General features: G+C 40.0%; 1 protein-coding gene and 1 long non-coding RNA gene across 2 annotated transcripts in view; one reads left to right on the top strand and one right to left on the bottom strand.

Annotated features, from left to right (window-relative positions):
* The window catches only part of LOC114019234, a 168,137-nt gene extending 166,758 nt beyond the window's left edge, over window positions 1-1,379 (bottom strand). The window contains exon 1 of the long non-coding RNA XR_006285246.1: window positions 1,295-1,379. This is a non-coding gene — a long non-coding RNA (uncharacterized LOC114019234). The remainder of the gene's footprint in view (window positions 1-1,294) is intronic.
* Window positions 1-25,135, top strand: part of SLC7A10 (solute carrier family 7 member 10) — an 80,391-nt gene that overhangs the window by 11,159 nt on the left and 44,097 nt on the right. The gene's annotated exons all lie outside the window — the stretch shown is intronic.

The raw sequence follows: 25,135 nt of genomic DNA, 5'->3' as shown, positions 1-25,135 counted from the left end.
CACCTCTGCAATCTAAAGTGGGTTACATAGAGAGAGAGAGAAGACGAAAAAAGTTCTAATTAGAGATTCCTGGCAGCAAGAAGGGAAAAGACAAAACAATTTAACATTCAGTTTTCCTAATTGCATCTTGCAGTACACAGAAACAATTTTGTTTGTCTATCCTTCTGCCTTCCTGCCACAGTTGATTTCCATCCAGGAGAATGTGGCATGCAAAGTGACCCCTGTACCGTACAAAGAGCAAGAACAAAAAACAATAAAAATAACAATGTTGACATGACCAGGTCATTTTCATATGCTTTTGTGGGAGAGGAACAGGATACAATGGAATTCAATCTTGCAATCTTAATTATGAACTTTTTAGAGATTCAAAGAGTTGTTTGTACTATTCTTGATGCTTAAGGGAAAGCCTTCAGCATTTCTACTACAACTCTGTTTCCAGTTTATTTGTTGGCAGAAGTTATGTACAGAATGACTTTTTTCCTATCCTTCCCTACAAGTGACAACTTCTGGCTGTGCAGAATGCAACCATGAGGATGAGAGAGCTAAAATGATGGGTTTTCTATTATGGGTGTCCCAAAATCTACTGGAAATCTCCATACATAAGGTGTCTTGCATGTATTATCAGAAATTTTGGATACTTTAGAACAATGGCTTTTGCCTCTTCATGGCTAGACAAGAAAACAAAGGTAGCATCCTTTGGTAATGTGTTACTACTGGTCTGGCAGTACAGTGCCACCTTTCAGCAATTCCATAAGTCGCTTTTTCATGCATCTTTCTATTCATTTCCTTCTAACATAATGTAGCCTTTTCTGTTAGGAACGTCTGACATTTTTTTTGCTTTGGCAGCCTGTAGCGATGTGAGAATCACCTCCGCGGCGCCTCCTGCTGGTCATCCAGGGAATTAGCTCACCAGCCTCCAGAGCGCCCCCTGCTGGCCGGTGTCTCACCTGTCGCTGGCCCCTGTGTCCGTCCTGGATCCTGGTGCCCCTTTCCCTTGGGTTCTGCCCCCTGGCAGTACCCCCACAGTCTCTGGGTCTCCCCTCCCAGGGGAACCCCCAACCCACTATCCCCACCTTGCCTCAGTATATGGCTACTGCCAGTCACCATTTAGCCCTTGCTCACTGGGGCAGACTGCAGTATATAAGCCATTCATCATCGGCAAAGGGGGTTTGGACCTGCTGCCTTTGCCTACCCTGGGCTGCAGCCTCTGCAACCCCAGTACCTGGTTTGTAGGCCTTTACCAAGGCCTGCAGCCTGAGGAGTTGCCAGAAGGGAGCGCCCCAGCTCCTCTCACCTTTCTCCAGCCCTTCTTGGTTGCCTGCACCTTCAGCTCCTAGGCAGCTAGGTCCTCCTCCCTCAAGAGCTAGCGGGAGAGTTCTCTCAGCTCCTGGCTTCACTGGCCTTTTATAGGGCCAGCTGTGGCCCACCTGTGGCTGCTTCTCCAATCAGCCTAGCTGATTGGCTCCCCAGCCACAGCCCTCCTCAGGGCTGGAGCGGGGTGACCGCCCCACTACACAGCCTCACAACCTGCAGGGCTGGTTTGGTAGAGGCGGCCTTTTATTTTAATTTCCCTCCCCAAACATTTCATTTGAAGCCTCCATTATTTTTGTTTTGTTTTGCTTTTTTCTCCTAGCTGCTATGCTTTCTTTCCTATCCTGGTGGCAGGCATCGTAAAATTACAGAGTATTTGTCAAAGCTGAAATGCCCAAAATTTAACCTATCCTAACAATATTATTTTTCTGTCTGTTTCCGAAAAAATTCCATCAGTCCTCCAAAGAAAGAGTTGCAGCTTCTCTACTGCATTCCCCACCACCAAGAACACAGAGTAAAGTGCACATCTCAACATCCCTCTTCCATGCCTGCCTGCCTCTTTCATTATTGTATATGGCAGAATATTGAAAATACACAAATCTTGCTCTCCTGCAAATCTGAAGGAAACTAGTAAATATGTTTTTGGCTTACCAGCCTTTCTCTTTATTCATTATTGACTCAGTCCACAAGTGCCCCTGGCATTGACCTCCATTGGAGTTTTGCCTGAAAGTATTACAGGACTGAACCTTGTACTTAAATTAGGCAAGTGATTATCTACAAAATTGTTCCCAGTGCAACTTGTTAATCTGGCTGGCAGGACATTTACAGTCACAGAGTGAGCACCCTCTCTTCCTTCCATCAAAGGCCAAACATATCAGCATGATAATTTACTCAGCATCCACTGGACTAGAAGTCAAAATGCCTCCAGGTTCACCCAGACACAGATTTCCTGCGTGGTTTGATGTATTATACAGTATTAATGCTGTATACATAAAAATAGTCAGGAATATCACTGCATATAGTTGTGTTCCAGTTTAGGTTCTCCAAAACCAAAGAAGCACAGGGCATGGATACCCCCATTTTATTGCATGTGGTGACTGACTTGGCCATTCCCCATCTTCTGTTGATTATTTCTGCACAAGGAAAGAATAATTTGCATGGTGGACTCCAGTGAGGCTAAACTTAGACCAGAATTTGGGACCACTTTAACATTACTTAGAATTAATAAGTGTATGCCTCAGGGAATAGGACCTGAATTTGACCCACACTTTAAAAAAAATCTATAGGTCACAAAGTTCCACTTTAGGGCTAATATCCAGTGTTCTGATTCCTAGATTCATTCATTTAAAAAAATTCCACCAGTAAAAAATTCTCACAATGTTTCAAAGATTAGAGCAAAACATTTTGGGAAGATTGTCAAAGACATAAATAGGAGTAAAGCCCCCCATTCCCACTGACTTTCAATGACAACTGGGTACCTTACTGCCCTTTGTGGCTTTGAAAATTTTCCCTTTATTATTGTTGATGAACATCAAAAGCAAGTTATTCAAGATTACTACAGATATATGATGAACAAGATTGAAAATAAAGTATAAAAGTAAAAAAGGTGAATGGAGTGGAGAGTTCTATATTTAGATGAATGTAGAAATTCATGGGGTCATCATCACTGCTCTGTAAGTCACTGATCAGGAGTACCTTGTAAAGTTTCCAAGGAGTACCTTGGCAAGTTTCATTTTTGAACACTGAGAGAGGATATGGACTGAATCAACCAGATGACAAAACTATTTAAACCACTGTGAAAATAAAGGAAGTAGAATTATTTGCAGTGGCAAAGAGAGGTGAGATTGCAGAGACCAGATTGAATCATTTACAGTTCTAAAAAAGGAGCGATCAGATGAATTTGTGCAAGGGCAAAGTTCTGTTTTAGTTTTGAGGTGGCTTTGTTCATCTTTAAAATGAATTTAGTGCTTATGAAAGGTCCAAGAGACTCATGGCCTTTGGCCACCCACAGAAAGGTACTGTAAAGACAAAAGAAATTAAAACTTTGCAACACTGACCTGCCCATATGCTTCACCTCTAAACTGAAGGAGATACTTCTAGGGCTAAGAAGCTCCTACTCATTCAGTTCTTGCTCCCACTCTGCTGAGATTTCCACTTAATACCAACTGTGATAACTGCTATGTGATATGGACACCTGTCCAGGCTGTGACTCAGGAAAGCATTTCCCTTCAGGACAGCATGTAAACACACAGTTAACTTTAAGCACATACTTAAGTGCTGTCCTGAATAGGCATATATTTAAGCATGTGATTAAGGGCCTAGACAATGAACAGACACAAAAATAAACATCGGATGGTAAAAACTTTATTCCCTTTTATTCTGGATTGGTTTTAGGCTAGCAGGTAGTGGTTAAAGTCACACAATAGCAAAGTTGATGAAAACATTAACTTAGCAAGATACAATCAAAACAATTGCTAAATTGAGACCCAAAACCAAAAATTTAGTTTAAATTAATTTGAACATATGATAATAAAGCAGTGGACTCAATTGATGAAATCATCATCATCATCATCATCACAGGAGTTAAAGAAAGAGATGAATAAGTTCCTAAATAAAATAAATATTGAGATTCACAATATGAAGGAAATAGGAAAATGAAAAGAAGAAAATCAAATATACGCCAAAGTTATACAAACAACACTGATTTGACCATACAGTTCATCAGAATATCAGTGCAAGGTTAGGGAGGGCAAAGTCCTGCTAATAAGGGACAGGAGCCAAACAAATCTAGATTATCAAAGTAATCAGCTCTCTTTCGTATTCCAAGAAGATCTGGAAACTTACATTCATTATGGAACTTTTTCTGTCACTAGAGATCATTCACTATTATTGAATCCACATGCTAATCACTCAGTTTAATAAACAGATCCATTAGTCTTTCATATCTATTTTGTGTAACATCAGCTGCTGGAGATGGGTGTTTCACTGTGTTGTAGTTACAGAGCAAGACTCATCTTAGACCCCTTTTTGCTCATCTCAATTGCACCTCTCAGGTGACATTCCTGGCTTCCTTCACTCTCTCAAGAGTGGAACTGTTTTATTCAACCACTCTGGAAATGGATCTCTGGGGGGTAGCCTCCATTTCCCAACTGTAAATATGACAGGCCCAACTGTATTTGGCACATGTAGGCCCTTTCCTCCAGGAGCCTGTGACTGTGGCTCTTTAAAGGGACTTAAAAAAACAGCTTCTTCAAAACTAAGCTTTATTAATTCACCCAAAGATACATAGCATGTAGAGCAAAGGGTAAAACCAATAATACTTTGCCTGTCATTGCAATCTTTGGTAAGTTCCATTCAGCCCAGTTACCTCTGGCTGAAAGAAGCAGATGGGCATGCTACATCATGCGCTCTGTGGGTCTCTTTATCAGAGGTTGCCCCCGGGCAGCTGCTGACAACCCACTCAACCCCCGCCTTCTCTGTGTCAACATCTTTAAGGTTTTGGCATCCTCTTAGCATCGCAGCCCTGGGAAGAGAAACCTTGCCAGCCTGGTTGGAGTCAGGCAGGAACATTTTCCCATAATTCCCCAGTTAATAGCTCCCTCCATTGTTCCCTTATGTGTGTTATTGTGATGTTCTGCTCAGGACATCCAGAGCCGTAAGTCAGTGTGTTACCTCACTGCCTCAGCTAGAGTGAGCTTTGCTGGCAATTAGACTGTGGGTCAGCTCCCTGGCACACTAGCCTGTCTGCTCCACCAACAAACTCCTCAAGACTCTCCAGGCTAAACCTTGCCTTGCAGGTAGCATACACACAATTCCTGAGTTCCCCCTGAGACATCTCTCTACAGTGTCCAGTGCTTGTTACTGTGACACTCACAGAAATTATTAAGTTTGCTGCCTCCAAAGAGACAGTGTGTACACGAGTCTAAGTTAGCAGAAAACTCACTTCACTTTAATACATAGCACTGACTTGGTTTTGTAATAAAACAAGAGTAAGTTTATGAATAAAGAACAGAAATGTAAGTGATATTAAATAAGAGAAAAAGAGACAGATATGGTTACAAACAAAACAAAACACGCTTTCTAGTGATTAAAGTTTAATTTTAGCAAGCTACAAGCATTGCCTGAGCAGTTTTCTTATTTACATCAAGTTACCAGCATTTCGAACCCTTCAAAGTAGGAGATCCAGCTTTTACAGGGGAAGGGGTGGAATGAACCTTCTTCCGTCAGCATAGACAACTTGGTCCTCACAGGTTGGCTGAAGAGTCAGTAGAAAGGGGTTTCTCCAGTACTTTCATGAAGTACACCAAATATATAAATCATGACTCAATGCAATAGGGAAGGGTGTACCTCGACGTTCCTCCAGTATGCAGGCTAAACGCTTCTTCAGAGTCCCATGCAATCTCTCCACTGTCCCATTTCCTTAGAGATGGTACACAGCAGATTTATAATGTACTATACCAATGCTCATCAGAAAGCCTTCAAACCCTCTTGATACAAAAGGTGTCCCATCATCTGAAACAAGGCTGTCTGGTAGGCCCCAAACATTGCGAATAAAGTGTTTAGGCAAGAAATGAGCTCCTTTGAGGTGCCTTGTGAAATTATGAATGAAAATGGGTAACGTCAATAATAGTCTACAACAGTCAAAAACCAGTGTGTAGCCATCATGCAATGCAGTTGAGGGGCCAGTAATATTCTCTGCAGTGCTCTGCCATGGTCCGTCTATGACTACCAATTTCAAAGGGGCCAGAGGAGCAGTAATTCTATGCATTGTGCAGGCTGAACATGCCTTCATACATTGCTCAATGTCTGAGTACAGCCCTGGCCAGCAAGCATAATCATACAGAAGTTCCTTTATCTTCTTAACTCCCAAATGTCCTTCATGAAACACATCCAGGACTGTTGCAACACTGCTGGGATGACCACCTGGGCTCCAATGCATAAAAAATGTCATGTAGCACATGTATTCACCATGAGCTTGGTATGGATTTTGTAGAATGTAGACAAAGTACTCTGCCGTTTCTGCAAACAAGCGTGCCAACCCAGCAGAATTTCTCAAAAGAGCATCAGCAAGTAAATTATGTCTTCCTTTGATATGTACCAAATTAAAGTTATAGTGCTGCAACTGAATAATCCACTGCTACAGCCTCACACTTAGCAGGTCAGTGGCTTTCTGATAGAGGCCCAGAAATAGGCAAATTATTAGTTTCTAATGTAAAATGTCTTCCCACTAAATAGACTTTGAAGTATACAACAGCAAGAATTCTGGCTCAATCTGGGAATACTTTCCTTCCGCTGAGGTGAGAGTATGGGATGCAAATATAACTGGCCCATCCCTCCTGGAGCAGAACTGCACCTAGACCCCAATTGCATGCATCAGCCTAAATCACTACAGGGTTCCTTGGATCAAAATAAGCATGGGCATGGCCCCTGGCCCTGGGTTAAATCCCACAGTGCTTTGGCAAGAGTACTAAAATGGGGCAGAGCATGGCCACCTATGAACTGGGGTAGGCCAAGGAATGAACATAAACTGCTACGACCAGTGGGTAACAGTAGCAAAGGAACAGCATGTAGCCATTCAGGTATCAGTTTCACACCACTGACTGACAAAGAATGCTTTAGAAGAACTACAGCCTCTTTTGCAAAACCTGTACTTTTTGCCAGCTTGTTAGAGTCAAGTTAGCACCTGTCCAGAATAGCATTACACTCAGCGAGGGTCTCAGCAAAGATGATACTGTCATCCCAATGGTAACATGCACCCTGGATATTATCAAGGAGCTGAGAGACCACTTGGAAATCCCTCAGGAACAGAAACTAAACAAAAAGGGAGTCATTGATACCAGTCCCTCCCAAATCACCTGCTGAATGTCAATAACAACTGCAATCTTTCAGCCACAGGTATTTTCTAATAACCAGATTGGTAAGCCACCAAAGAAAAAATCCAGGATCCACTTCCCCAGCATGTCACCTCTTTGAAGGTTGGGTATTGAAACTGTTCATGTTTCACATGTTCATTAAGTGCCTTAAAATCTGTGTACAGTTGAATACCACCATTCTTCTTGTTTACAGTCACCCTGGGTGAGCGCCAATCCATAGATCCTTCCACCTCCCAAATGATACCATTATCTTTCATGTTATGCAGTTCTAAACGAATCTTGTCCACAAGGGCAAAGAGGTACGCAACGTGCAGGTGATGCAAAGGCTCGATGTCTGAATCCAACTGCAGAGAGTAAACATATCCTGTGGACAGAACACCATCACCGTTAAATAAATCACGATGTCACTAAACAATATGTTGGGTATCCCCTTCTATTGTAGCCAGCATAACTACACCTGAGGAGTACTGTGTGAGTTAATGCATAATACCAAGCTGTAAGCACAGCTCATAGGACATGCCCTTAATGTAAAACTTTGCAGTCAAGGCTATGCCTTTGTAGAGCAGAGTATACATCTCCACCCACTGTCTGCAAAGCAAACAAATCCCACTATATAACTTTATAACCACTATAGTTGGGCAAATGTCCAGATTATGAACTAACCCAGAAGGAAGAATGTTAACTTCAGCACCCATATCTACCATGCACTTCAGTGGTGTACCATTAATTTCTGTGATATGGGATACCAGCTTCAGTACCTTGCCACATGCCTGCTAAAGGAAACATCAGCATCCCCTCTAAAGGTGGACTCATGCAGCTTCACATTTACAGTGTGCATTTCAGGCCTCCCATCACTGTGAACCAGCAGCACACTGACTTAAAATGTCCTTCCTTCCAGCAACCCCAGCACGTAGCAGTTCTAGCCAGCTAGGCAGGCAAATCGGCCAAGTAACCTATACACCACAGCGGAAACAATGAGGAGCTGGCAACTTTTGCTGCCAAAGCTGTAGAGTGGGAGTTGGTTGCATGATAAAACTCTGGGCGATGGAAGCAGGAAGAGCAGCTGAAAGTTTAAATGTAGACACATAAGTAACAGCAGTCTGAGACATAGAACCCCTTCCAGCCTGAGCCCTCTCAAATGCCTCACTCTTACCAACAATGGCATCAAAAGTTAGAGTTCTAGCATCTTCATCCAGTAACTGTTCGCCCAGGTGGTCATTGGCTACACCAATCACAATAATATCCCTGAGCATGATCATGTTAACGTTCCCAAATTCACAGTCCTGGCCTTGCAAATGACATGCAAATTCACATATGGTTTCATTGGGCCGCTGATGACCTTCAAAAAATATTTTCCTCTTTAGCAGAATAGAATCTCCAGAATATCCGTTGAGCTGCTACACAGCCATGTCAAAGGAGCCCCATGAGTCCATCATAAATATCAGTGCCATCACAGCCTAAGCAGTTCTGCAGCAAGTATAGCCTAGTAGTACTGAGAGTTGCAGGATCTGTACATAGGCCCCAAAATCTCCTCTTTTCCAAACTAAACATACCCAGTTCCTTCAGCCTTTGCTCCTATGGCTTGCATTCCAGCCCTTTGATAATTTTTGTCACTCACCTCTGGATCCTTTCCAGTTTCTCTACATCCTTTCTATACAGCGATGACCAAAATTGGACACAGTACTCCAGCTAAGGCCAGAGTAGAGTGCAGAGTAGAATGGTACTATCATCTCCCATGACTTGTTAATGGAACCCAAAATTGCATTTGCTGCTTCTTTTTTTTTGGCAACAGCATTGCATGGTTGACTCATGTTGAGCCTGCAATCCACCACAACTCCCAGATCCTTCTCAGCAATGCTGCTGGTGTGCCAATTATCCCCCATTCTGAATTTGTGCATTTGGTTTTTCTTTCCATCACCTTATGTTTGCCTTTGTTGAATTTCATTTTGTCATCTGTAGCCCAGTTCTCCAATTTATCAAGCTCTCTTTGAATTTTAGTTCCAGCCTCCCAAGTGTTGGCAATCCCCTCCTACTTTTGTGTCAGAATGGAGTTACACTAGGGCTGAATTAGTCCTTATTAATTTAAGCTTGTGTACAATCCTAAAGAAAGTATTACTGAAAAAGAAGCTCTTAGACATCTGAAAACTGAGTTCATAGACACTTTTTTTAAAAAAACTTTCACTTATTTTTCAATCGGTCCGTATAATCTTTTAAAAATTATATGTCAAACAAAGCTGTTTAAAAATAGCTGTTTAAAACACAGCATTGTAAAGTATTATTGAAGGCAACAGAACTTCAGAAAGTGCACTTATGATTCAAAGAAATAGGTCAACGATCTGGATGAGTAACAGTCGTTCTGCTGCAAAGTACAATGGCCCTTTCATCACTTATGTGAAGTAACATAATCTAGATCAGGCCAAACATCTTAATATAATAAACTACAAAAAACTATGTTTAAATAATGTAAGGATCTTACTGAAACGCACAAATTCCAGGAAACTGAGTTAAGGCTGGAACTCCCTCTTTAATGCACCACATTGGTTCATAGTGTTGAAATACAAAATATCATGAAAATAATGAAAATGCACATTAAATGAGACCACTAATTGTTCTGGGTTACTGAAAAAGTTAAGTCTAGCAAAGATATGTTAATAATGCCACATTTTCTCTGGGCCCAAAACCACTCATCCTTGTGTGAGTAAGTTAAGAAAGAGTTGGCCCTCTTTCTAGACATCTTCAGTCAATATTTAGACATACTGACCTGATAGGAGGACAGAAAACTCAATTTCTTGTGTTTGTAGGTTAGGAATTTTTGTAAATTTGCTTTTCTCCCTTGGATACATGGGCAGAACTTTTGTTGTCTCAACAGGCAATTTGTTTTACACTGGGCTGAAGGGCCTTTTTCTGCTCCTAAAATGTCTTACCTCTTTTTGCTGTTATTTTGTCCAACAATTTTGAGAACAACAGTTATTTTATTTCTAATTATTTGTAATCTGCCACGTGCAGTGGGTTTTTAAAACAGTGATATATTATCAAGTTCCATATTGGGCTGTTTGTTCTAAGGTTATGTCAATTTTTTCCCCTGTGAGGTCCAGAAAGGAATTGTTCCTGTATCTGTGTGATTCAGTAGGATATCACCTTCTGATCTGTGTAACAATCCTTTTTCTTTTAATCCGAAATCTTACAGGTATCCCATCTTTCTACTGTAAGCATTTAACAGCTGTCTAGTTGGTGCTACTGTGCAGTGGCTCTGTGGGCATCCTGTGTTCCACAGCTATTGAGCTTGTGTGGCCCAAAAGATCATGGGTGAAATCTTGGCCCTACTGAAATCAATGAGATTTTTACCATTGACTTAAATGGAGCTAGGATTTCACCCAAAGTATCTTTTGTCTGGATAAGTCTTGCAGAGTTTGCAAGGAGTGAACAAAGGCTTTACTGCTTTTAATTATATACATTTATACTGTAAAATTCTTCCCTTTCCACACAAAGCTCAAATAATCACATTTTGTTAGGGATAAGCAAGGAATGGAACAGGAAGAATGAAATTGCGGGAGTGGAACTACCTTTCTGAATATGACCCTAGAATTCCTTTATAGCTCTCTTGAGAGCTTGGTTGGAAAACCTTTCAGTATAGGCCATCTTATCTTGGACTAGTTTTTCCTCCCAATTCAGCAGCTCTTCCTCTCAGGTTGTTTTGTTTTTCCAGCCCATATTGTTTGTTTTGACAGAGTGGCTTATTTTCTGGGCATCTGGGGCCCAGTCTTGTTTTACTGCTCTTTTTAAATTGTATAGGCATCTCAGATGTTTATGAAAAAGAAATCAAAGACATTTCAGGATTTGTGCTCTGAAAGTACGTAATGAATAATGCAAAGAATGTCTATTTCTTAACTGCTGCCTTGACTTGATATGAACTTTGAGAGAGACATGACAATGCACATGTATTAAGTGCCATAAATACCTATTAGGTATAAACGGTAAACAGCAAAATGAAAGAATGAAAATAAAAAATACTATCACCACCAATAACGGACGCACAATACTGAGTGTAGTAAGATCCTTTAGGAACATAGTCGCTGAACCTGAACTCTAGTATGTGTTTTTAAACTTCAAAATCTCAGTCACCTTAATATTTCTTTTGAAAATTAAAAAGCAGTTAGCTCAAAAAGAAAACTAATTATTTACCCAAAAAAACCTTTCTAAAACAGAAGTTATCCTCTACAAAAGAGCAGAAAGCAGTCAAATTTGCATAATTTATAAATATTTTGTTTGGATTAAAGTAAATTAAAACAACCAGACTGATATTTTTGAAAATAGATTAAAGAAATATCTGGTTCTGAGCTGTGTCCTCAAATGCCAAGATTTCAGCTTGGAAATAATTTTTTATTTTGATGGTATAATTAAAATAGCGGAGAAAAAGCTGACCAATCTCTTATAACAAAAGTGCTGGCAAATGCTGTTATAATAAAACAATTTGTTACTGATAGGTCCAACTCTGCCAAAGACCAGGAGGACAAAATGTCTAGATGTTTTTTTCATTGTGGACATGGCTAGTTACCTAGCAACACATTAAGATTTAAACTGAATAATACAAAGGTATCAAAATCCTGTACATACTGTAAGAACATACAGATGGAATGTCGCCTGCTATAGTTCTTACGTTCCCAACAAAAGATTAGGGGCCAGGTCTTAAAAGGTGCTGAGCTCTCTCAAATCCCATTGAAGTCAATGAGAATTGAGGTTGTCAACGCCTCACAGGATCAGGCCCTAAATTAAATTAAAACAACTGCGTCTGAAGAGAGTTAATCCTTTATTACCCACATAACTGAAATCAGTTTAGCCGTCACATTTCACTGAAGTTACTTGTGAATAAGCTGTACTGTATTTAGGTTGCACAGTATAGTTGAGAACCAGAGGGATAAATAATAACTAGAACAGATTGTAACAATTATAGGGGTCCAGTCTCCCCTTGTCACATGTGGACATTTAAACAAACGTAATAATACTTAGCTTTGATCTAGCACTTCCATTTTCAGGGTATTTAGCAAACATTAACTTTTTAATCTGCATAGGTTTCTTTTAAGGTCCGTAAAGATAATTCTCTCTATTTTATAGACGAGGAAAATGAAGTACAAGGGCAAAATCAAGCATTTCCAAAAACAGTCACCAACTTTGAGTACCCACCTTGAGAGATCTAGGACTCTGAAAAGACATGCTATATTAGTATGTGGATGTTTCTCTTTAAGGGTCAGCGTACTTGTAACAAGTTTTCACTTAAAAAAAGAGCACTTCACTGTTAAAAGATTTCACTGCTCAAAAGCATCTAAGAAAAATAACCCCTAATTTTAAAGTGTCATATTTCTGAAGAATCATTTCCAAGTGATAGTTTTATTGTAACAGAGGACTAGTAGAGAGTAAAATAAATTAAATCAAGCATTGCCAGTTTGTGGCAAAAAATGACTTAAGAAAAGCTGAACTGGGGAACTGCAAACCTGCTGTGCAAGTGGACCTCAGTGAGCAGCATGTACTGTGCTAAGTTTGCAAACACTGATTTTAAGAGAATATTTGAAAATACAGAACTGAGCAGGTACAATGAAAAATTACATAGTCGTCTATTTACATTTAGTAGTTGCCCAGAGAAAGCCAACTCATGATTTTATAGCAAGTCTTACAATATTTGAAATTTTTCTGAAAGCCCCAACTTCTTGAGTCATGTGATTACATAAGAATATCAGCTTTTAAAAAAAAAATTCTAGTCCTCGTACTTGTTGAGAAAGCTTACAAATATGAACCCTAATAGCTCAAGAACAAAAAGGCAAATTAACCCACTATTTAATGTTAATGTATTGCACTTTTTAAGCCAAACTCATGACTTTTGGAAGCCTGATTCAATTTTTGAACATTTGGGGGTAGCAATACCGCAATTCTAAATAAGGCATTCAGGTGGTTGATCCTGTGAAGTCATGAGCACTCACAAATCCCATTTAAAGTCCCAATTCAGCAAGTTACTAAAACACACGCTTAAAGTCAAGTATATGCTTAAGTAACTTGCTGAATCAGGCACAAAGTTAGGATCAAGACCCTGATTCCTGAAAGCATATTTCATTTACAAAAGCACTTAAGCACATAGTTTACTTTAAGAATGAGATTAAGGCTCCTTTAAGACAATGGCACTTAAGCATATTTAAATTCTTTGCTGAATCAGGGCCAGCACCTTTAAAAGTATAGTGGCACACATGCTGGTACAGATAGTTAACTGGAGCACAGTTTATTAACAGAAATTTACACTTAGCCACTAAAGCAGGATGAAATTGCAAACCTGGGGCTCTTAATAGTTTCATATCAAGAAGTGGTGGATCTTGCAAGTGCAGCAAAACACTTAGCTCTGAATTTACATCCCCTTTGCAGCTCCACAAGGCCACTGATGGGGACACAGCAGCAAAATGAGGACAGACACATGGATGGATTTTAAACAGCAGGCTGCAATTTTTGTTAAATTTGAATACAAAGGAGGAGCACTACCCCCATCACCCATACTCTTCTCTTCCAGGCATTTAACTGGTTCCCGTGCGGGGGATTACAAGGCCCCTACCACATAATCCCTAACTCAGGATAGGCTCCAGAAGGCTGGTGACCTCAGCGACAAGGCTGGGCTTGGCCCACAAAGGCCACATGGTCTCAACCGATCTCAAGAACCCAAGGCTCCTCAGCAAAATCCCAGGTCTTTTATCCCTGGGAACCATTCATTTTATCTTTTTAACCTCACTGGAAACTGGCCACAAATTGCAACAGATTAATAATTCAACCAAATACCTTGTTTAGGTATTAATAACGTTCCTATGCAGTTTACTGTGGCTTGAAGGTACTTGCTGCAAGCAAAGCAAAAAACTCCCCGATCCTCTGCCAGTTGGCCCATAGGAGACAAAACTCCTTCCTGACCCCTAAATGGGTGATCAGCTAGACTCTCAGCATCTGTCAGGCCAGTTCCTCTTACTAGTTCAGGTGGGTAGGATGGGACTGCTGGAACAGAGCTGAAAGAGGCTGCAAATGGCCCCTGCTCTGGTTAAAGCCTAGAAGCTAGGTAATGCTAGCCAATCCACACTCCTCCCCCTCAGCTGGCCAATAGGTGCCAGAGATTCCGAGGGGGAGGACCTATCTGATGTCCCTCAGTCATTGTCTCCTTCCCTCCCTGCTTGGGCTGTCCCCCTTTCACCACTGGCCTCATCAAGTTCTCCCACTTGTTGAGGCAGGTGCATAGCATGTACCTACAGAGCGAGGTATTCATAACATACACAGGTATGTAGCGCTTGTAAAATGCACAACCCAAGTAAGCTACAGTTAAGGAATATGCAATCTCTGCAGAGCCTGTAAGATGTGCAAGCCAAATAGTTTCAGATTTTTCCTTTATTTTTCCTTTTAAAATAACTTAGAGATATTAAATGGAATAAAACTAGTTTGTTCCCAATGTTAAAAATGTGAAATCAAGTACTCAAAAGTTAAGATTATTACTACTATTTTTACTGCACCTGAAGGAGTGCTAGGAGCTTTACAGGATAATTTCTGCCCCAAAATCCCTGACAGTCTAATTTCAGACCTGTTGCAATAATTCCCCACTCACATGCAGCAACAAAATCAGCTTACGTGTCTTTGTTGTTGTTTTCTTTTCAGATTGCTGTCTTAAATATTTAGTGTTCAGAACCCTGATTCAGGAGAGCTCTTATGCACCTGCTTAAATCCATCACTATTCTAGACAGCACTCAAACCCATGCTTATGCTTAAATTCCATTGATTTCGGTGGGACTTTAAACACGTGTTTAAGTGCTTTTCTGAATAGGACCCAGGTTAGTATGTCGTACCAGAGTTTTCAGTGTTATAACATGTGTACCAAATTTCAGAATTCACTTACTGACTCCCAAATCTGGAATGCACTATATCCATTAGCAGGAAAAATCTGTGTGTAGCTAGGGCGGAGAATAATACATACTGATATTTCTGAGAAAATGAAATCAGAGTAAATACATTCAAATTTAGTTCATTCAATGGACTGGCTCTTCTGGATGAATCATTCTTATAGGTTCAGCTGTTGTGGGGCCTGCTGTTCATAGTATACTAAGGCAGCAGTAATTGCACTTTGTGGAAAGATGGGGGCAGGAACAAGGCCTGGGAGGCTTCCAGCCCAGGTTCCTTTGATGGATCATGGATTCACATGGGTGCCTGCGAACAGTTCATTCAGTGTATCCTTATCAGTGTATGGCTTTTAACTCATGAAGCTATATAATTTCATTTCATTGACTGTATTTTTTTTAACTGGGACAAATCAAGGTACTTCCATGGGGGATGAGCACATAAACAATGTGCAGGATCAGGCTTTCATACAGAACAATCAGTCATTACTAATATCCAGTTAGTCTGTTTAACATGCTAATTTTCATTGAGTGACAGAAGACTATGGATACAAAATCAGTATTTTACATGGCAAGACATAAAATTATATGTCAGTAATGTTGCAGTAGGCCCTACTAGTTGGGTTTGTAGGACTGAAACATGGGGGCACATAATTTGTCTCAGGTGTTGTCTTTGTTTTGTCCATTGCCCATTGCCACTAAATTAATTTTTACTACATTAAAAACTCGAATGTGGTGCATTTTAGAGCAGCATTTTATTTTTTCTTTTCTTTTCTACAAATATTGAAAATCCTGTAGCTCAACAAATTAAAAGCAGGTGTAGCAGGTTCTGCTATTGCCATCCCTGGAGGGCAAGCTATCACTGTTATGTGTTATCTCAGCTAAGGGGGCAGACCACATCTACTGTATGGGCTGGCTTCTGCCCCCTCCTGAGGGGATACATCTCTGCTTTTTATTTACTTTTCTTAGCCTAATCATCAGTGAAGCAATGTTCTATACAAGGCACCAACCAACTGCAGCACCTCTGCCACTGACAGCTTTTGGCATTCTAAACTTTTATCTCCCAGTGATTTTAAACAATGTGATTATGCTATTCACAGGGAAAAGTTCAAATCAAGGTACTGAGGTACAGAATGATTTAGAAAGCTGATGTAGGACAGAGAGCTAGGGTTAATAGAGGATTAAGTCCATTTTACTGTAGTACCTCACAAAGCAGCACACAGGCACAGGCATGCTTTCCTCCTAGACTTCTTAGATTCAGCCAGTCTAGGTGTCCTGTATGAAGAGCATTTCCAAATCTCTACTATATACAGGAGAAGAGGGCACATTAAATTTCCACTCTGAGATTGCCTTGCATGGAGGAGCTCAGATAAAAGATATAATATATCTTCTCAATATAATTAAAATATTGTATAAACACAAGAGGGAACTTCTTGTTCCCCATCCAAAGCCTGATGGGCTTGGCATTCAGCTTCTCCATGGAGGTTGGGGAGAGGGAAGGAATCCTTCCCCTCAACCACAGAGCTACTGTGGCTTCAGTATTGCAGTATCCCCTCTATGTGCGATACTTCCAAAGTATATGAGGGAACAATCAGAGAAATCACAGAAACCCTGATCCACCCAGTGAGCCCCCAAAACCTCCATCTGTGGCAGCGTAGGAGATGATACCATAGAGCACAGCTTCATATTATCCATGAGTTGTGGGCCCTTCAAACAGGTTCTCACAATTCTACTCTTCACCTGTGCAGCAGTATCCTATCAGGATTCCTACCTCCAAATCCTAGTCCTCCCTGCACAACCCAGAGTATGGGGAAGAGAAGGTGGCATGATTTCCCCCAGTAAGGAAAGATGGCAGAGGGCACCACATGGGTACACAGCTTTAGCACTGCACACACAACGCTCAGTTTAATGGCATGCTGTAGATATATGGTTATTTAGCTGTATCCCTTTGAAAAAATATAAAGGAAAGCATACTATGAAACAAAACAAAAAGATCATCCCGATATGTCTATCTTAGGTATTCATATGGCACCACTCACTGTAGCATACAGACAATGTCCATAAACGCTGTTATAATGAAATGCAACCTGCATAACCAAACATTGGCAAGGGGAGAAGAAGACGAAGTCAGAAGTACAGGAAACAGAGGAGTTAGACCAAGTACATGAGTCAGAACACAGGAGCAGGAAATACAGCAGTGGACTGTAAAACTTGAAAGGAGCAGATTGTGAGTGCAGCTGACAAAGAGATTTGCTAAATAAAAGGAGCTCTGAATTTAAAATAAAACACAACATAAAGCCTTAACAAACCCTTTGTAGTGCTATTAACTTAGTAAAACTGAACTGAACAGAACTATGCCCTAGCAATGTGCTTTTCTCCCTTACTATTGCACAGAATCATAGAAGATAGGACTTCCTGGGTCATCCAAGTCATTCATCTCACTAGTGCAGGACTGTCCTCTACACTAGTCATCTAAATGTTTGGTCTCCTGTACAGTAAACGTTCAAGGGTGCTGATGTGCACCAATTCATTAAAGACAATTCTTGAAAGTGCCTGATTCCAGATTCTAAAATTGTGCCTGCAATGTTGAACATGCACATTTTTGTACATTCATTTTTCACATCCATGTTTTGCTCACCCAAATATTCCGATGGGTGCGCCCTGAAATGACACTTGCAGGTGCAAAGCAGGAAGTTAGAAACAACTTTAAATTATGTTTTTCAAAAATAGGGCCTTTATCATTTGGCTCTAAATACTATACTAATTACACTCAAAGGTCTCAGCTTTGCAGATGGAGTTGTTACAGTGTTGATGCTAGACTTGTGTGCTTCTTTAACAAGGTCAGTTTCACTCTACATATATGCTCCTCCCTTCTATAATTATATAAACTGATCCATGGTAGCATGATCCACATGAAATAAATCTGCAAGTAACAACATAAGACAGACTTTACCAGGGAAGCTTAAATCTAGCCTTCTTCTGTAAAAGAAAGGTTATCAGCAATTATCACTAATTACTTAGTCAAAGGAAAGGCACTAGGACAACTACTTTCAGAGGACCAGACATTTTCACCAATCATATTATTTCTGTTACCACGCATTTTATCAGGGGAAGGAGCATTTTGGGCCAGACTGAATCTGGCCACTGCTTGGGCTTGCAATGTGGCAACGAATAGCCCTCCATTTTTGCAGATGCTATACTTCTTTAAGAAGCATATTTCCACTGTTAGTAGAATATAATTCCAAACTACTACTCTGTATTATATAAACATGAAGCCCATAGTATGTGAAAACACACCTACCAAACGCCAGCTTTAGTCAGGAAATTGTGTCTAAACATACATTTATCCATTTCTGAACTCAGATTTAAACAAGCAAAATTCTCCAAATGTCCCAGTCGTATTAAACAACGACATAGAACTAGATTTTCAAAATAGCTCAGAGTCAAGTATTCAAGTGCTCAGCAACCACATTTGGGATCAAATTTAGGCAAAGAGCTCAGCTCCAGTTTAGGCACCTAAATTAAGAGCCAGACTTTCAGACATGCTCAGCCCCCAGCAGTTTCATTGTAACACTTTTGGACCACATTTTCAAAGGAGCTCAGGACCTAATGTGCTGAATTCTTTTGCAGTTGGACTCTTTGTTGCTTAAATAGGAGCCAAGCTGTTCCAGAAATTCTGGCCATGAATTTTCACAATTTCAACTGGTCACCATTCCCTGTGTTTAATCAACTGACAATTGTCTGAGACACACGAATACCAAAATTGCCATAAATAAGGGTCTTCACCTGTGAGAAGCATTAGTTTGTTATTATTTCTATCAAATTGTTGCCTCACAGTTAATCTGTTTACTGTATTTTCTTGTATGCATTTAAAATATCAAATAAAGATAAAGAGGAAACAGAAAGCTACTAGTTTCTCTGGGAAAGCATACATAAAGGTGTCTTCCATGAAAGGTTGATTTTAACACACTTAAGAATATTAGAAACAAAAATTTGACAATGGACACCAACCGAGTAAGACCCATAAAAATGCAAAGTTAACGCTGACCTTCTGCTCTCACTTCTGTGACCCCTTAAGGTAGGCTGTTGCCTTAACTTTTAATGCCACAACTTCTGTCTATTGGTGTCATAATTAACATTATTTTAATGTATTTTCCATAGATTTGTAAAAAAGTGAAAATGTTATTAGTTTATAGTTTCTTATATTTGATGCCAAGTAACTAACTTAGCAGATTCCCATCTATACATTTGTGTAAAAATTAAGGTTATTCATTCTAGAGCCTGAAGAGGGCAGCTTTGAATGAGGAAAAGATGATGTGCTGGGTGATGGAAGATTGTTAGTCTTCTCATTTAACTTTAATAGAGGTGGTTGTGAGACATTTAGCAAGAAGAGGATGTCAAAAGACTTGAGGGGTCTTCAAAGGGTTTTCAACCCAACCTCTGATTTTGTACCAGCTTTCTAGACAATTATTTGCAGGAGCAAAGAAAAAAAATATAGCGGTCTCAAGTATGCCTGACACTTACAAACTTACATTTGGGATGGTGCAGAACTGGATAATCTCTCTCAGTGTTCCAAGGTGCACAGAGTGTGTTTCAGAACATTCCCTTTTCTCTGTGCCCAACCAGGTCTGCTAGCCATGGCCTCACCTCCTCCCTGCCCCCTTTGGGTGGCAGGCACCTCTGAAGGGTGCTAGGGGAGAGTAGTCCCCCTATATACCATGTAACTACTAGCCAGATCGCCAAACCAGTCAACATTTCAGAATGAAAATGAGAGTGGTAGATCACTTCCAAAGGTTCAGGTCTGAACGGTCAAATCCTTCTAGTGCATAACCCAAAGTTATATTTCAACAAGGGTCGTCGGTTGCGTTACCCCTTTTGACCCAAGTTACTAGATAAAAATTTGGGGTATTGTGGGTTGTTCCACTTCGGAGTAGAAACTGATGAGAGTCAGTTATTTAGACTTAAACTAGTGTAAATGGCAGATTCTTTGTAACTTGAAGTCTTTAAATAATGATTTGAGGACTTCAGTAACTCAGCTAGAGGTTGGGGATCTATTACAGGAGTGGGTGGGCGAGGTTCTGTGGCCTGCAATGTGTAGGATGTCAGACTAGATGATCATGATAGTCCCTTCTGACGTTCGTCTATGATTCTATTTCTTTTATTCAGTCTTGTTTCTTTAACAAAGATATGTGACGTCCTGTTTCCTGAACACAATAGGAATCAAACAGCAGAAGACAATTCCTTTGCTCACTGTTCCCAGCTGCCTTTCCAGCCAGCACTCTGTGCCCAAAAAGCTCTTTCTTAGCTTTCTCTCAGGGCCACATTACCATCATTTTTATTACTGTCTGCTTGGCTTTCTGGCTGCTTCTGTCTCTCTCTCCTTGTGCTGTATTCCTCAGACACAAAAACAGTTCCACCAATCCAAACTGAAGAAAACACAGCTCCCCTGTATTTGAAACCCCTTAGGTCACATGGTTTAGCTTCTACTCAAAGATTTATATGATCTTAAGAGAAACCAAGATTTTTCATGTCTGTGTTTTGGGTGCTACTGCTATTTCAGCCACTTGTTTCAATGAATTCTTTATATTTATCCTGAATGCAAGTCAGCACTTACGCTTGACCAGTAACAATAAGGTTTACCCAGCCCATAACAGTTTTACTGTAAACAGTGTAAGACATTAAATCCTAGAGAATGAAGCAGACCTTATAGAAAGTAAACAATATTTTATCAACTTTCTGTGCTGTTTTCTTCCCTAACCCTAACCCTTTCCTCCTCCCATCCTCCATTTTTTCTTCCAAGGTTTGGTGTGTCTGTTCTTCAGCCTTTTTATTGTCCATGTTTTCCCTCACATTAAATTCTGTGTACATTTCAAATTGTTGCAAACTTTTCCATTACTTTTCCCTCTAAAACCTCTCTCTCTCTCTCTCTCTACATTTTTTCACAACTCACATTGACTGGTTCCACCACTTCACTCGTTCCCTTGCTCCTTGTCTCACACTCATTGGCTATTAGATGTAAAAGTAATATTGCAATAGTGCCAGGCACCATACAAACATATAAGAGAGAGACAATACCTGTCCCAGAGTTTACAATTTAAGTAATTTAGATCCACCCCCAGCCCCAACTTCCCTCACACTCACTGCATTTTCCTGGCCCCACCTTCCTTCACACTAAGTATGGCACATTTCTCCAGACCCACTTTCCCTCACAGTCACTGTTTCCCCTGCCCCTCCCCCCAGCTCTGCCTTCCTTCACACTTATTGCGTTTTCCCCCTTTCCACTCACTGGCCTTCACCTTCACTCAATAACTGTGTCCCTCATTCGTCTTTTCACTCACACTCTCTTTCTCCTGCTCCCAGCGTGGCTGCAGTGTGGCGGGGATGAGGGGACCCTGCTGAAAGCAAGACCTTTGGCCTGTCTTCATGGCTCCCCCTGCCCATGAGAGCTTCTTCCTCCCTTACTGCCTGTGCTGGCAGCAGTATGCTGCAAGACTGTCCCATAGCTAGACTGGGGCAGAGAATAGGAGAGGTGGAGGAATGGGGCCAGGAAGAGAAGCTGGGAAGAGGAATGTAATTTTTGCAGACTCATCCAGGTTTTCAGCTGGTTAGAGTAGGAGGGAGACAGCACAGAGGGAAGGGAAGTGGTGGGTGAGGAGGATGTGGGTGTGGGGAGAGGAGAACGGCAGTATCTGGTGTTCGTTTTTAGGACTGAAGTGAAGGCAGACATAATTTGGCTCGTACACAAGGTTTGTATTAAATTGTTTTATATTTAACACCCACCAATCTTATTTTATCACCTTTTTATTGTTATAGGTCAAAAAATCATCTCATTCCACCTTCCCAAATTTTAAGATACTTTCAGAAAGAAAGGACTTGGGCTTGGATGGCATTTTCCTGTTTCTGAAATTTATTATTTTCTAAATTAACCTGTACATGTTTCAGAGGAAATAGTCTTCGGGCATGACCTACCAGTATGTTAGAAAGAATAATGGACATTGTTGAAGGAAATGGGCATAGTCTTTTATCCTCCCCACTGAGGTCAATGGGAGTTTTGCCATTAATTTCAATGACAGCAGTATTGCGCCAGCTATTTTAAATTTGTGCAACTTTGAACCTAAGCATCTCTTCTTGCTGAAAAACTCTCAAACAGGATTTGTCTTTAACTTTGATCATTTTAACTTTGTGCTATTAGTTATTTTTACATTTTCAAAAAGTTCTTTTTACTAAGCAAAATTATTTACCAGGAAAACTGAGGCTTAATTTATATTCTTTTAAAAATAATCTGTTTGTTGCATTGACAAAGGGATGGTGTGATAAATACTGTACTATAAATCCTGAGCTTCTTCAAAGGTCCAGAGTTATGAAAGATTTCTAAAAGCTAAAATACAATACTTGGCATAAACAAGGTAATAATCTGATTAAAATATCTAAAGAAGTAATTTAAAATTGTCTTGTATTGCTGCATCATGCAATATTATTATAAGTATGGCTGAAATCTTTATCTGCTTTTCCAAACTTTTGATTTAATTATTTGTTTTGATCACCATCCACCATTCGCAAAAAATCAGGTTTCTGAAATCCTTTATTTTTGTGCTCAAAAGCCAAATATCTTCTTCATAAACCTGTAAAGCCTTAAAGAATGAACATGTCAGTATTTCAAGTAGCCTAATTTTAAAAATCTTTAAAGTTGGGCATAGCCTAATCAGATTATAAATGCTTAACCTAGTAAAATCCAGTTGGAATGCTGGAATTACAATTCATAATGACTGGTCATGTTGTTACTTGTTAAGAATTTTAACATAAATATTTGAACTGAAGTCAGATTCTAAGATCATTTCATTCTTTAAATGCCAATCTCCAGTGGACATTAAAGTATCATTCTATTACTTGTAAATCATTTTGTATCATAATTTTTTATAATCTCATTAATAGGAGAGCCATACTTCATTTTCCACCCATTCAATACTTATACTTTTGAGTCACATGAAAATAACGGGTTGATTATTTAATTTTTTCTACTTTTATTTTGTATAGATTTATTTCTGTCAGTCAATTCTTCATGCTGTGTTTTAGGTACCCTATTTGAAGGCAAAGGAACTTACATTTGAAGGTTTCAGAGTAGCAGCCGTGTTAGTCTGTATCCGCAAAGTGTCTCTCCTGCTGGTAATAGCTCACCTTACCTGATCTCTCTCATTACAGTGTGTATGGTAACAACCATTGTTTCATGTTCTCTGTGTATATAAAATCCCCCTACTGTATTTTCCACTGCATGCATCTGATGAAGTGAGCTGTAGCTCACAAAAGCTTATGCTCAAATAAATGTGTTAGTTTCTAAGGTGCCACAAGTACTCCTTTTCTTAAATCTGAAGGAAATTCTAAACCAGTGATACTCAGACTTCAGTGGTTCAGGAGAAAAATTAGCAATTAACATTACCGAAAAGAGCCACAGCACTGTGATTCATTGTTTCATTTACTATTTATATATATATTCTCAAGCATCCTGATTGGTTATTAACTTAGACGGGTTAATAATTAAATCACACAGTGTTTTAATACTTTGTGCTGCAAAGAGCAGCAGGAGACACATTAAAGAGCCACTTGCGGCTCACGAGTCTCAGTCTGAATATCTCTGTTCTAAACTATTACATGAGATATCTAGGATAGTTCACTGTGGTCCCCACTGAACAAAGCACTCAAGCTCATCCTTATCTTTAAATGTTTGTTAAGGCTATCCCTATTTGCAAAGAACTTAAGTCCTGTAATTACGTTTTTTTGCTAAATCATGGCCTTTTAGCTTTGCTGTTCACAGTTAAAGAAGAGACCAGTCTATGTTCTTGAAGCACTGAGTCCAGGACATGACCCATATATGAACCAGCCAACAAGTAAAGCCCCTGACCTGCAAGTGTTCATGTTTATGAGCACCCTCAATTCCCAGTGAACTCTGTGAGAACTAAATGCAGGATCAGATCTTAAATGAACACAGCTCAGCACTCACTCTGAGTCAAGTACATATATATTTGTAAGTATACATTCTGATGCTGCATCTGTGTGTTCTCCTCAAAAAGAAGGCATGGAGACAATCTTAGTACATTTAAAACTCAACACTGATTAAATCACATAAAAGTTTAAACAAGACAACAGGTTTTGGTGCTACCAACATATTCAACTATCCTATCCTCGGATGAAATTGTGAATAGAACCAACATTATAAGCTAGGCTTGGTTGCTTCTTGGCTGGTTTTGTGGGTGCATCATGTCTTGGATTCACTAACAGATGATGGCAATGTGGTCACAAATTTTCCCACTTATGAGCTCCCAAAGACCAATAAGCAATTGACATAATTAACCAAACTGGGGGATGCTGAGAATGGCAGACCTTTCCTTTTATACATCTGTGTTGAGTTGTGTCAATACTGCCACTGACCCCGTCTATTTCATCCTAGGCATTTTTATTTTATTTTTATAGAAATCCAAACAACATGTCTGTAAACAGTTTAATTGGGCTGAAACTTCTCAGCTCAGCAACTGACTTAAAATAAAATGTATTTTACATAATTTGAAATATAAAGTAGACAGCAGATGCAAAATGGTTTTGATCAGCTGCTTGAGTTTATTCCCTATTTTGTTCTGTAGTAACAGAACTCCTGTTAAAAAAGAGAATTTTCCTTCTACTAATGAAATCTAAGATCAAACTAGAGAGGCTGGGTAGTCCAGTGGATTGGGCACTTCACTGGGATTCAGGAGATCTGCATTCTGTTTCTGGCTGCCACCAACTTGCTGTGTGCTTTTGGGCAAGTTAGTCCACCTCTCTTTTCCTGTTTCCCCTCCCACATTACATTCTCAATAGAAAAGGTAGGCAAACTCTTCAGGGGAAGACCTACGTGTGTGCTAGGGCTTCAGGTGTGTGCCTAGCATGTTGGGGCCCTGATCTTGGTTGGGGTCTCTATATGCTACTGTAATACAAATAAATAATAATAAAAATAAGGTTTCACAGTCCACAAATGAACTAGTCAGTAACAAATGTGTAAATTAACAAATTCCACCTATTTAG

Source organism: Chelonia mydas, chromosome 12, assembly GCF_015237465.2.
Source record: "Chelonia mydas isolate rCheMyd1 chromosome 12, rCheMyd1.pri.v2, whole genome shotgun sequence".
In the NCBI taxonomy this organism is placed as follows: domain Eukaryota; kingdom Metazoa; phylum Chordata; order Testudines; family Cheloniidae; genus Chelonia; species Chelonia mydas.
The sequence above is the reverse complement of the archived record's forward strand: the minus strand, read 5'-3'. Positions and strand labels throughout refer to the sequence as shown.